We start from the raw sequence: 9333 nt of genomic DNA, 5'->3' as shown, positions 1-9333 counted from the left end.
AATACATTTTCACTATTTATGAGGTCTAACAATTTCTTTTCTTTTTTCCACTGAGGGAGGTTAAGTTATGAAAATAAAAATATCTGTATTTACCTTTGTTTACATAAATAACTGGAGCTCTTTGCAAAGTATTATTATTAATGTTATTATCACTATTATTAACAGCATTTTGCTTATAAGATCTGTCTACATGAGATGACAGTATGTTTTCAGTGAAAGGGGAAAAAACAAGTGCATCTCAGTTGTTTGTAGAGACTAATATCTTCCCTTCTTCAGTTTCCATGTGGGGACTGTCGAATCAGCCCACTAGATGGCCACATAAACCATACTAACCACAGCGCTTCGTTGCACACCTTTCTAGAGGCTCCTAGATTCCAACAAGCGTCTATAATGTTGTCAAAGCAAACATCCCATAATATTCACATATTCACAAGGTCAGATGTCTCAGATAAGGCTTTTTAAACTAATTTAAATGGAAGCAAATTAACATTTTGCGTTTTATTAAACATTTTATTTCAATAAAAACAAAAATATACTCTGTTGTGGTTTTGAAACTTGATATATAATGTCCGTTACTGATGTAGAGAAGATTTGTCTGATATTTTCTGTCACTTTCTTAACGGAATAAATATATACATTTACCAATATCAGAGACGCAGTCAAAGCTTGTCAGTTCATACCAATTAAGAAGTACTGGGTATAAAACAGTTCAGTTACTGTCAGTTATCTTCACTGGACAAACACCAGACACTAAACAGACGACAGGACTTCTTCTTGTTACTTGGCTGATTTTAAAAAAGGAAACAGGTTACTGAATCAGTGACCAGGTTCACTAACCAGTCACTCATCATCACCTGTCACACTGCTGGGAATCAGAGTTGGTGTCACACACACAGATGACACACACACAGATGACACACACACACACACGTACACACAGTCTGCTGGTCTAGAGGCTCAGTCAGTGTCAATGTGAAGCGGTGAACTGCATTTGAACCCGTGACCTCTGTAACTCACCCATATTGACGGCAGGCAACACACACACATGAACACGCACACACACACATAGACATACAAACACACAGCCCTTCAGCCAGTACAGCATGGCCCCAAGGACTTTAGGTGTTAGTGGAGGAGGGGGTGAGGGAGAACTGACTGTGGATGAAGTGATGGATGATGAATGAAGGAGGGAGGGAGGGAGATGACTGTGTGTCAATTTAATTATTGAAAATAATAAAGGCTATGCTCAAACAGGTGCACAGAGAAACCATTAACTGAAATGGAGAAGCGTTACTTGTATTTCTTCCAAGATTTCCAGATTAGTCCTGTGTTTAAACCAATACTTTGTTCTTATAACCTTTACATTTCCTGAATGCCACAGATATTGCAGATCAGCTGCGGGGTCACACAGAGGTGAATCCACACCTTCATACATTTTTCATTTTTCATTTATTAATGACAAATTGTTCAGTGCAACATAAAGCCTGTCACACATCCTACGGCCTACATATGAATCTTTTAGCGTCACTAATGTCTGAACACATCAGATGATATCAGTTCTGCAAATGCTATAAGTGAAGAAGTTTCAGATGTTTTTTGGTCATGGTGAAAATGGTATTTTTAGAATTGTGATTGGAATCAAATATTTGTGCGGACACTTCAGTGCAGACTATAAACAATAGTCTATTATTCCACCCAACATACATCTATGATAGAATGTTAAATTGTTGAATGTTAAAATCTCTCCATGTCACTCATTATCCTGGACTTTTAATCTTGACTGCAGAGATGTGTTCCAATTGAAGCAACAATGAAAAAAAGAGACAGAGGTTTGAAATAACATACTGTACTCAGAGTCCTCATAGTCTATGTATAGTAAATAAACCGTTGGATTCACACAGGTAAACCAGATTAAGTGAACATTTGTATGAATATGATCTTGAAAGAAAGTCCTTGAGTTCCCTGGAAATGCACATTGTACAAAACTTTCATGAAATAAGGATATAAATAATGTTCCTGGTTTGTACTGAGCTGCACTGAGGAGGTGTCAGACCCTGGCTGGGTGGAAAGATCTAGTCGACTATGTGTGTGTGTGTGTGTGTGAGAGACTGTGTGAGTGTGTAGTTCACTCCAGAGGTGGAGGAAGAAAGTAAGAGCAGGATTGGGCCAGGATTAGTCAAAGATTTGAAAGTTACTTCAAAGTTGTACACGGAGATGGTTTCGAGGAATTCAGGTTTCCTGTGCTGGATGCTCTCAAAGATGAAGTCACAGGCAAACAGAAACAACGGCTCAGTGAGGAATGAAAATATCCAGTTAAACCTGAATGTTTGACAGTAGCAAAAGTTAAAGAAAATAAGTACAAATACAGCAGCTTTGAGTCTTAATCCACTCGTCTTCTACTGCTTCAACTTCAGGAACAACTCCGGGGTCACAGAAGGGGCTGGAGTGGGAGCACACCCTGACGGGTTGCCCAGTCCATCACACACTGGGGCTAATAATGAGTCTTAATCTCAGTGAGACCTAAGGTGAATCCAGAGTGTCCAGTAAAGCTCATCCTGCAACACCCATACAAACTCAAACAAACAGAGAACACACTAACTCCAAAAAGATAATCTATCAGTTCTAACCAGGAATCATACACATGACCTTCTTGGCATAAGGCAAGTGCAGTTATCACTTCTCCACTGTGTGGGAGGGCAGTAATGCCAAGGGTTATAATGGCAGTCAGAACTATGAGGAAAACAGACCCAATTAGAGCTGGGGAAATCAGAGAAAACATAACAAAGGTGATATAGCCTGGAGTTAGCCCACTTGACCCCCGTTGGATTGGAACATACTGTAGATATCTTGAAAAGTGTTGATAATGTTTCAACACTTTTAGCCACTTTTGTCAGTCACAATATGGAGCAGAGCATCACACTGGTAAGGTCTCAGCTCGGTGACAAGACATGGCTGCACTATTGTCCGTCTGTGAACACATCGGCTCAGTGATGTCTGAGCATTTTCCTTGACTTTTCCTCATTAGCCTGTGCTACATGGCAAACGGGTGGTGTGGCCCCTTTTTCCTGCCTTTCAGGCGTCACTATCACAGCTCTGATCTGTCACCCTCCGCTTTGCCCTAATGTGTGAAAGCAAGACGTGTTGCTCCTATTAGCACTTCTTGGCAAGGCTGGCATGCTGATCCCTCATCCCCCGGGAGGCCAGCAATATGGTGCTGTGCCGTGACCGCCCGCCAGCCCCGGCTCCCGCTGTCACAATACATCACACATCCCCAAGAACCACGGCTCCATCACAGTCACTGGCTGAGTGACAGGAGAGCAGTCAACGCCAAAGGTCAAATATGTGGGATCACAACAAAAACTTAACAAGGCAGGCAGAGGCTGAAGTATATAACTGTACTTCAGTCACAGATTTTAAAACGGTGGGTTCCAACCCAAAAGGTGTTTTTGTTGCACAATCAAGGGACCTGATCTGATCTGTTTTACTGTACATTTTACTGTACATCTATGTGATTGTATAAGAAACATGATGACTTAAAACACTCCTCATTTCTTCTTCTTTGGTTTTCATTGGCAAGCCTTTGATTGGTGTGACTGCCCCCTAGTGGCCCTTTTATTTTCAACCGGTAACCATCTTGTCATCCAGAAGCATTTAAACTGCTGACCACATGATAAAAAAGACAAACAAATAACAGGTACAGTGTAGTATTACTGGAAAAGATCATGGTACTATACACACAATTATTGTCAAGACCTCAATATTTATACCTTTACAACAGAAAACAAAAATGAATGCAAAAAGTCAATGAGAAAATAATCCCTGTAAAGAAAGGGATTAAAGGGAAAAAAAACAAAAAAACTCCTCCTGTCTACTTAGGTTAAAGAAAAAAACAAAAAAACTCCTCCTGTCTGCTTCCACCGTCAGTGGAAGGTCTCTGATGAGTGGTCTCTGCCGCTACATCAATAAAGGGGACTTTGACTCATGCAGTGTAAAGTGACTAAGACTGAGCATAAAAAACCACAGGGGTATAAACAGCACATGTGTGTGGGCCACATCCTATGTCAGGGGTCAGGAACCTTCTCATCAGAGAGACCCAAAAAAGTCACAGATTTTAAAATGTATTTCTGTGAGAGCCATACAATTTTTATTTTTACTCTGAATACAACTGAATGTATGAATTTTTAAACCAAACCAATAATTTAGTATAGTAAGTCTCTGCAGTAGTAAAAAAGGTATTAAAGTTATTTTTAAAAAGTTTTTAACGTTGTTCTACTATCCATACATGAAATATAATATAATACAAAGAGAGTACGCTGCCGCAGCAAATACGCAAATTGGGGTTTTTTTTTTTCTTGTTTTTTTTTTTTTTTTAAGATTATTTCAACTCTATGATTTCTGTAATGTTTTACTGGAATATCAGCAAAATATTTATTACTTATTGTGTTAAGAAGTACCAGCTAAGATTTATCTGAGAGCCAGATGCAGTTATGAAAAGAGCCACATCTGGTTCGTGAGCCATAGGTTCCTGACCCCTGTCCTATGTTTTTGCCTAAGTTTTATATATATGTAGACATGTAGTCCATTTTTAAACCTTCAATAATAAAGTAATTTAAATTAATCTCACTTGATTTTTATTTAATTTCCAAAAAAATAAAAAAATAAATGATTTAATTTCTTTGACCTGTTAAAGAAGTCGGATGTGAAATATGAGTGTAAGACTGATGTGATGGTTGGTGGTCACTTCTCCTCATAACAAACCAAACAAAGTCGTTGGTGGTCACTGACCAACGTCTGGTTCTCCTCATAACAAACCAAACAAAGTCTGCAGAGCCATACTTTTATGAGTTGACAAAAACATATTTATCTGCATCAGATACACCTACACCTCCACTCCAAACACCCACTCCATTTCTTTTTTGGGAACTTAATGCGACATAATCTTGAGTTTTATCTCTTTCTGAATGTTTATCATAAGAACTGTCAAACATAAAGTCATTTCATCCAACAACGTTTGGCAATTTTAGATCCTCTGTCTAAGCTTAAACAGGATTTCCTGAAGTTCCTGCTTCCATATTTAGAAAGCCTGTTATCACAGCAGAATCTGAGGTCTGCATCTGCTTTCAAACGCGTTCATGTTTCAGCATCAAAAGCAGCCCTGCACTAACCCGGCCACACTGGCACTGCATTCACATTCTACATTTCCCCTTGCACACACGTGTGTAATGAAAAGGTCATCTTTAACTGTGTGGCTTGATGTATATTGTCATGAACGTAGCATTTCATTTCACCTGACTTTGTGGATTCAAAGTATGCTGTTGACTGTCTGTCAAATACATAGGAAATACACGCAGAGGTCGCAGCGGCAGACCTGCTGTGACTCTCTGACTTACAGCCACCAGTGAGGTGCCTGCTCTGCACAGCATTCACCACTGATGCTCTCTGCCGCCCTGTCAGTGCCCACTGGCCACACTGGGTTTGTGTGCTGTATATTAGCCTCAGCACAAGTGATGGACGGGCAGTTCTGACCACAAGGTTAATTGCAATACAACAGAAGGTAGGCTCAAAAAACACTAATACATGAATCTGTCCTTCTTGTTGCAGGTTGGAGTCCACCCTCTGCCAAGTTACCACTGAGGTGCTCTGATCATGGCTCCGTCCTCACTCACTGCTCCCCTCAAAGCTGCCCACTGTTCACTTTGGTGATGGGTTAAAAGCCATCAGAGGTCACATTTGGTTGTGTGCAGTGATGAGCTGTGTCACAATGACAAGGAGTTCACTTTCCTTCCTTCCTTTCCTCAACATCACACCTCAGGTACACATGCATATAAAAATCGTTAGACTCTCTTCTGTAAACACAGTGCACTCACTGGTCAGATGAGGCGGACTGTAGTCATTGGCTACCACAACATCCCAAGGAGGGTGTCAGGCACTGCCACAAAGGAGGAGAAGGGAAGGAAGGGCCAAAAGTAGGTGAGGATGAACGGGTTCAGGTTCATGTCAGCCAATGTCAAAGGACATTATTGTTATCTGGAATTTTCTGAGTAATTATAGTGCTGAGACTGAGAATGTTCAGATGAGGACAGGACGATGTCATTCCTGACACACAGCTGGTTCACATCTCTACACCTCTCTTATTTTTCCTGAGTTGAGCTGACTTCAGTTCTGTTCATCTGTTACTTTAGAGATCATTTTCTTTAGAGTCTTTCTAGGAGCTTAAAACCTTTAAAAGAAAAGCATTAATCGCATTAAATCCCTGTAATAATTGTTTATTGATCACTGATTAGCAGACAACACAATTTGCTTCAATCAGCTCAGGCAGTGGTCAGTGTGTAGCAAAAACTATTCTCAGACAGGAGGAAGTGTGCTGTTGGTGTGGAAAGGCGGGCACAGTTTCATGAGGGGCACCTCGATGTGACACGGGGAAAACAGGGGCATGTGGTCCCAGTCCTCTCACTCACAGACTGGATGATGACTGACTGACGACCGCTATTAACGCATCAACACTTCCACACACACGCACGTATTCACACACACAAGGTCATGTGTGTGTAGAGACCAAACACTTAGCAGACTTTACACATTCACCACTCACATATATAGAAATACACATGTGAACGTACACAGGAGGCAGTACAGAGCGTTGTCTACTCTAGTTTGCAGGAACTGAAGAAGGACACACAAAGAAGAGTGTTCGATTTGTCCGCCTGTCACACAGACTATCGAAGAGTAATTATTTGCAGGAAATAAACTTCAACAGGTGTACTGTGTCAGTGACACCTGGTGTGGGATTTGTCTAAACTGGTATTCCCTAAGTTTTGCCCTAAGTACTGTATACACCATTTTCAGGAATCCTACAGTTTTTACTGACATACATCAATCTGGGTCAAAGCTCACCTCAGGTTGGCTTTCGTCACTCTGTCACTCAACAGTCGTATGAGTACCAGCATCGGCCTCCACTGACTGGACACAGTCAGCAGATCAGGGTATGACACTGCCGTGGATCCTGGGCAGAGCTGAGTGCTGCAGCAATAATACAGTTGTGGTTTTATCTGCCAATCAACAGTCAGCACCTAGAAACAAAGGTTTCATACATTATGGGATGTGGCTGTAGACGTGGATGTCAAACTGACATGAATACATCTCCACATCAACACTTCTCTGGTCCCAACACTGCTAACTATGAAACTGTCAAGTGCCAAATGTTGGCCAGGATAACATTCATCTGTGTTCACAATCAGAGGCAGTTTGGAGAGACTTTCAACATGGAGTCAAATGGAGCTGAGAACTTCAAGAAATTAGAGTTCGACCTCAGCATTTTTAGCAAGGAATAGTTCCAAGAAAATTATTTGCAAAAGTTTTTGCTCCTTTTTTTTTCTTTTTTCCCATTTTCTAATTCTCTTTTATTTTTATTTATTTTTAAAATCGGGACATTTCTAAGAAAAAAAAGATATTTTGAGGTAATTGTTGAACAATTTAGCTTAACACTACTCATTAAACACACACTTTCAGATTTTTTTGTTGGAATTCTGAGAAGAAATCAAAAATAATTTATGACAATTCTGAGAGCAAAAACAGTTCAAGTTCGACCTTTGACTGGAAATGCTGAGAGTTCTAGTTAGATTTCACATACTGCCCTAGTAATCTGAGATCTTAGTAAGACTTTTACCAATTAAACAATTTTGGAAATAGAAACAAAACTGAACTGTGTAAACGTTGAATGTCAATATCTTGTCATTTTCCTGTTCCTCGGTCAGACACAGTATGCACTAGGTTTTACACTGACATTTGACTCTAAGAAAAAATGATCTTAGAAATTTGGAATTTTAGTTTTTTCTTAGCATTGTGAGATTCCTGTCAGAATTGTTGTTTTAATGATGTTGAAGAAAAAACAACAAGCAGAGCCAGACTGATAAATTAGAAAGGAGAAGCCAACACAGAAGTAGTGAGGGCTGCTCCTCTTCATCTTCCTCTCCTTCTACCCCCCTTCATCAAAGGTGTTGGGTGTATTAATACCCCACGTTCCCCCAGGAACCACCAGGCCCAGCAGGACCCTCTGCGCCCCCCACTAACCTCCCATCTTCTCTCCTCCTTGTCCACCTCCGTCTCACCCCTCCCCTCCTCACTAATTAGAATCTTGGGCCTCGTTAGGGCCGGCAGCCTCGGGGGCCCCACAAATACAAAAGCTGATTCCAACTGACGTAACAAGTCAATGCCAAGGGGACAGATGCTAATTTTAATTAATTAAATGGAAGGGTCAGACAAACAAGAGCCAGAGGGAGGGTGGGTCGCCGGTGTGCTCTGACCAGCCAGCCCTGCTCCTCTTGGGGGGATGTTCAGCCCATTTGTTGTTATTGCTGCTGTTGTTCATCTTGCATTCCCAGATGAGAACTTTACAGGCAAGTCATGGCTGGTAGGCAGAGGCTGTTCCACCTTGTTAGTACAAATTACAACATGTCTAATCCTAATTTGGGCTTGAATTATGGAGAAAATGGTGCTTTACCTTGTTACTACGTCCCTTGGTATTCTTCATTACAGTGATTACAAAGAGCAATTGTATTTCAGCAAGCATTACAAAAAGCAAAAAGACAAAAAAAAAGAGTTTCTTATCAAAAGCACTTTTTTTCCTGCCTAAAAAACAACTACATTAATCTGTTTTTTTATAGGAATAAAAGTATTACTGTACTTTTATTACTTAAGGTATTTTACAGTTTTGAGGTCCAACTGACAGTAAACAGTAGTTTGGGGCTGCATGAAGGTAAAATGACTCACACTCAGTCAGATTAACCCCTGACCTTAACTGATATTTAAGTCTAGATGGAGGATGGATTCAAAATCTGAATGCTGCAAAGACAAGACCAAACTGCTTTTAATCATTGTATCCAGTAATCCAGCAGATACCATTCAGACCATGTGGCCACCACTTGAAAAACACTGAGGAAAAATGTATTCAAACCAGTCCCAATGGAGTCCACTGATTAATGTATGATGTTACGCATGATGTTAATGTATGATGAAATACGTGTTGTTCACTTCCTTCTGACCAGTGGCATGTCTTACCTTAGTACAGTCTTGTCCATGTCAGAAATACTTCAACAACAAACACGTTGGGAGTTCAGGGGTGTGTACTTTCCAAAGGATTTTCTCTCTTCCTCACTTTCTCTCTTCTTCCTGACCTACTTCTGGCATTTTATCCGGGCTGGAAGATCAATCCCTAGAGGGTGCACCGTGTCAGCCTTGTACCACGTCAATCCCGACACAAAGGGCACACTTTGTCACTTCATATTTTTAAGGCTCCAAAAAACCCTGGCTTTTCATTGTTGTCTCTGTGTCAGA

At 40.6% G+C, this 9333-nt stretch overlaps 1 long non-coding RNA gene across 1 annotated transcript in view; it reads right to left on the bottom strand.

The window, feature by feature from the left end:
• The window catches only part of LOC112487331 (uncharacterized), a 34316-nt gene extending 24989 nt beyond the window's left edge, over window positions 1–9327 (bottom strand). Inside the window, exons 1-2 of the long non-coding RNA XR_003050344.1 lie at window positions 9058–9327; window positions 6895–7070 (exon numbers count right to left, since the gene is read on the bottom strand). This is a non-coding gene — a long non-coding RNA (uncharacterized LOC112487331). The remainder of the gene's footprint in view (window positions 1–6894; window positions 7071–9057) is intronic.
• Window positions 9328–9333: the final 6 nt, after the last annotated feature.

Source organism: Cynoglossus semilaevis, chromosome 8 (genome assembly GCF_000523025.1).
Source record: "Cynoglossus semilaevis isolate Cse_v1.0 chromosome 8, Cse_v1.0, whole genome shotgun sequence".
In the NCBI taxonomy this organism is placed as follows: Eukaryota; Metazoa; Chordata; class Actinopteri; order Pleuronectiformes; family Cynoglossidae; genus Cynoglossus; species Cynoglossus semilaevis.
Note: the sequence above shows the minus strand (reverse complement) of the source record. Positions and strands in the feature narration are given on the sequence as shown.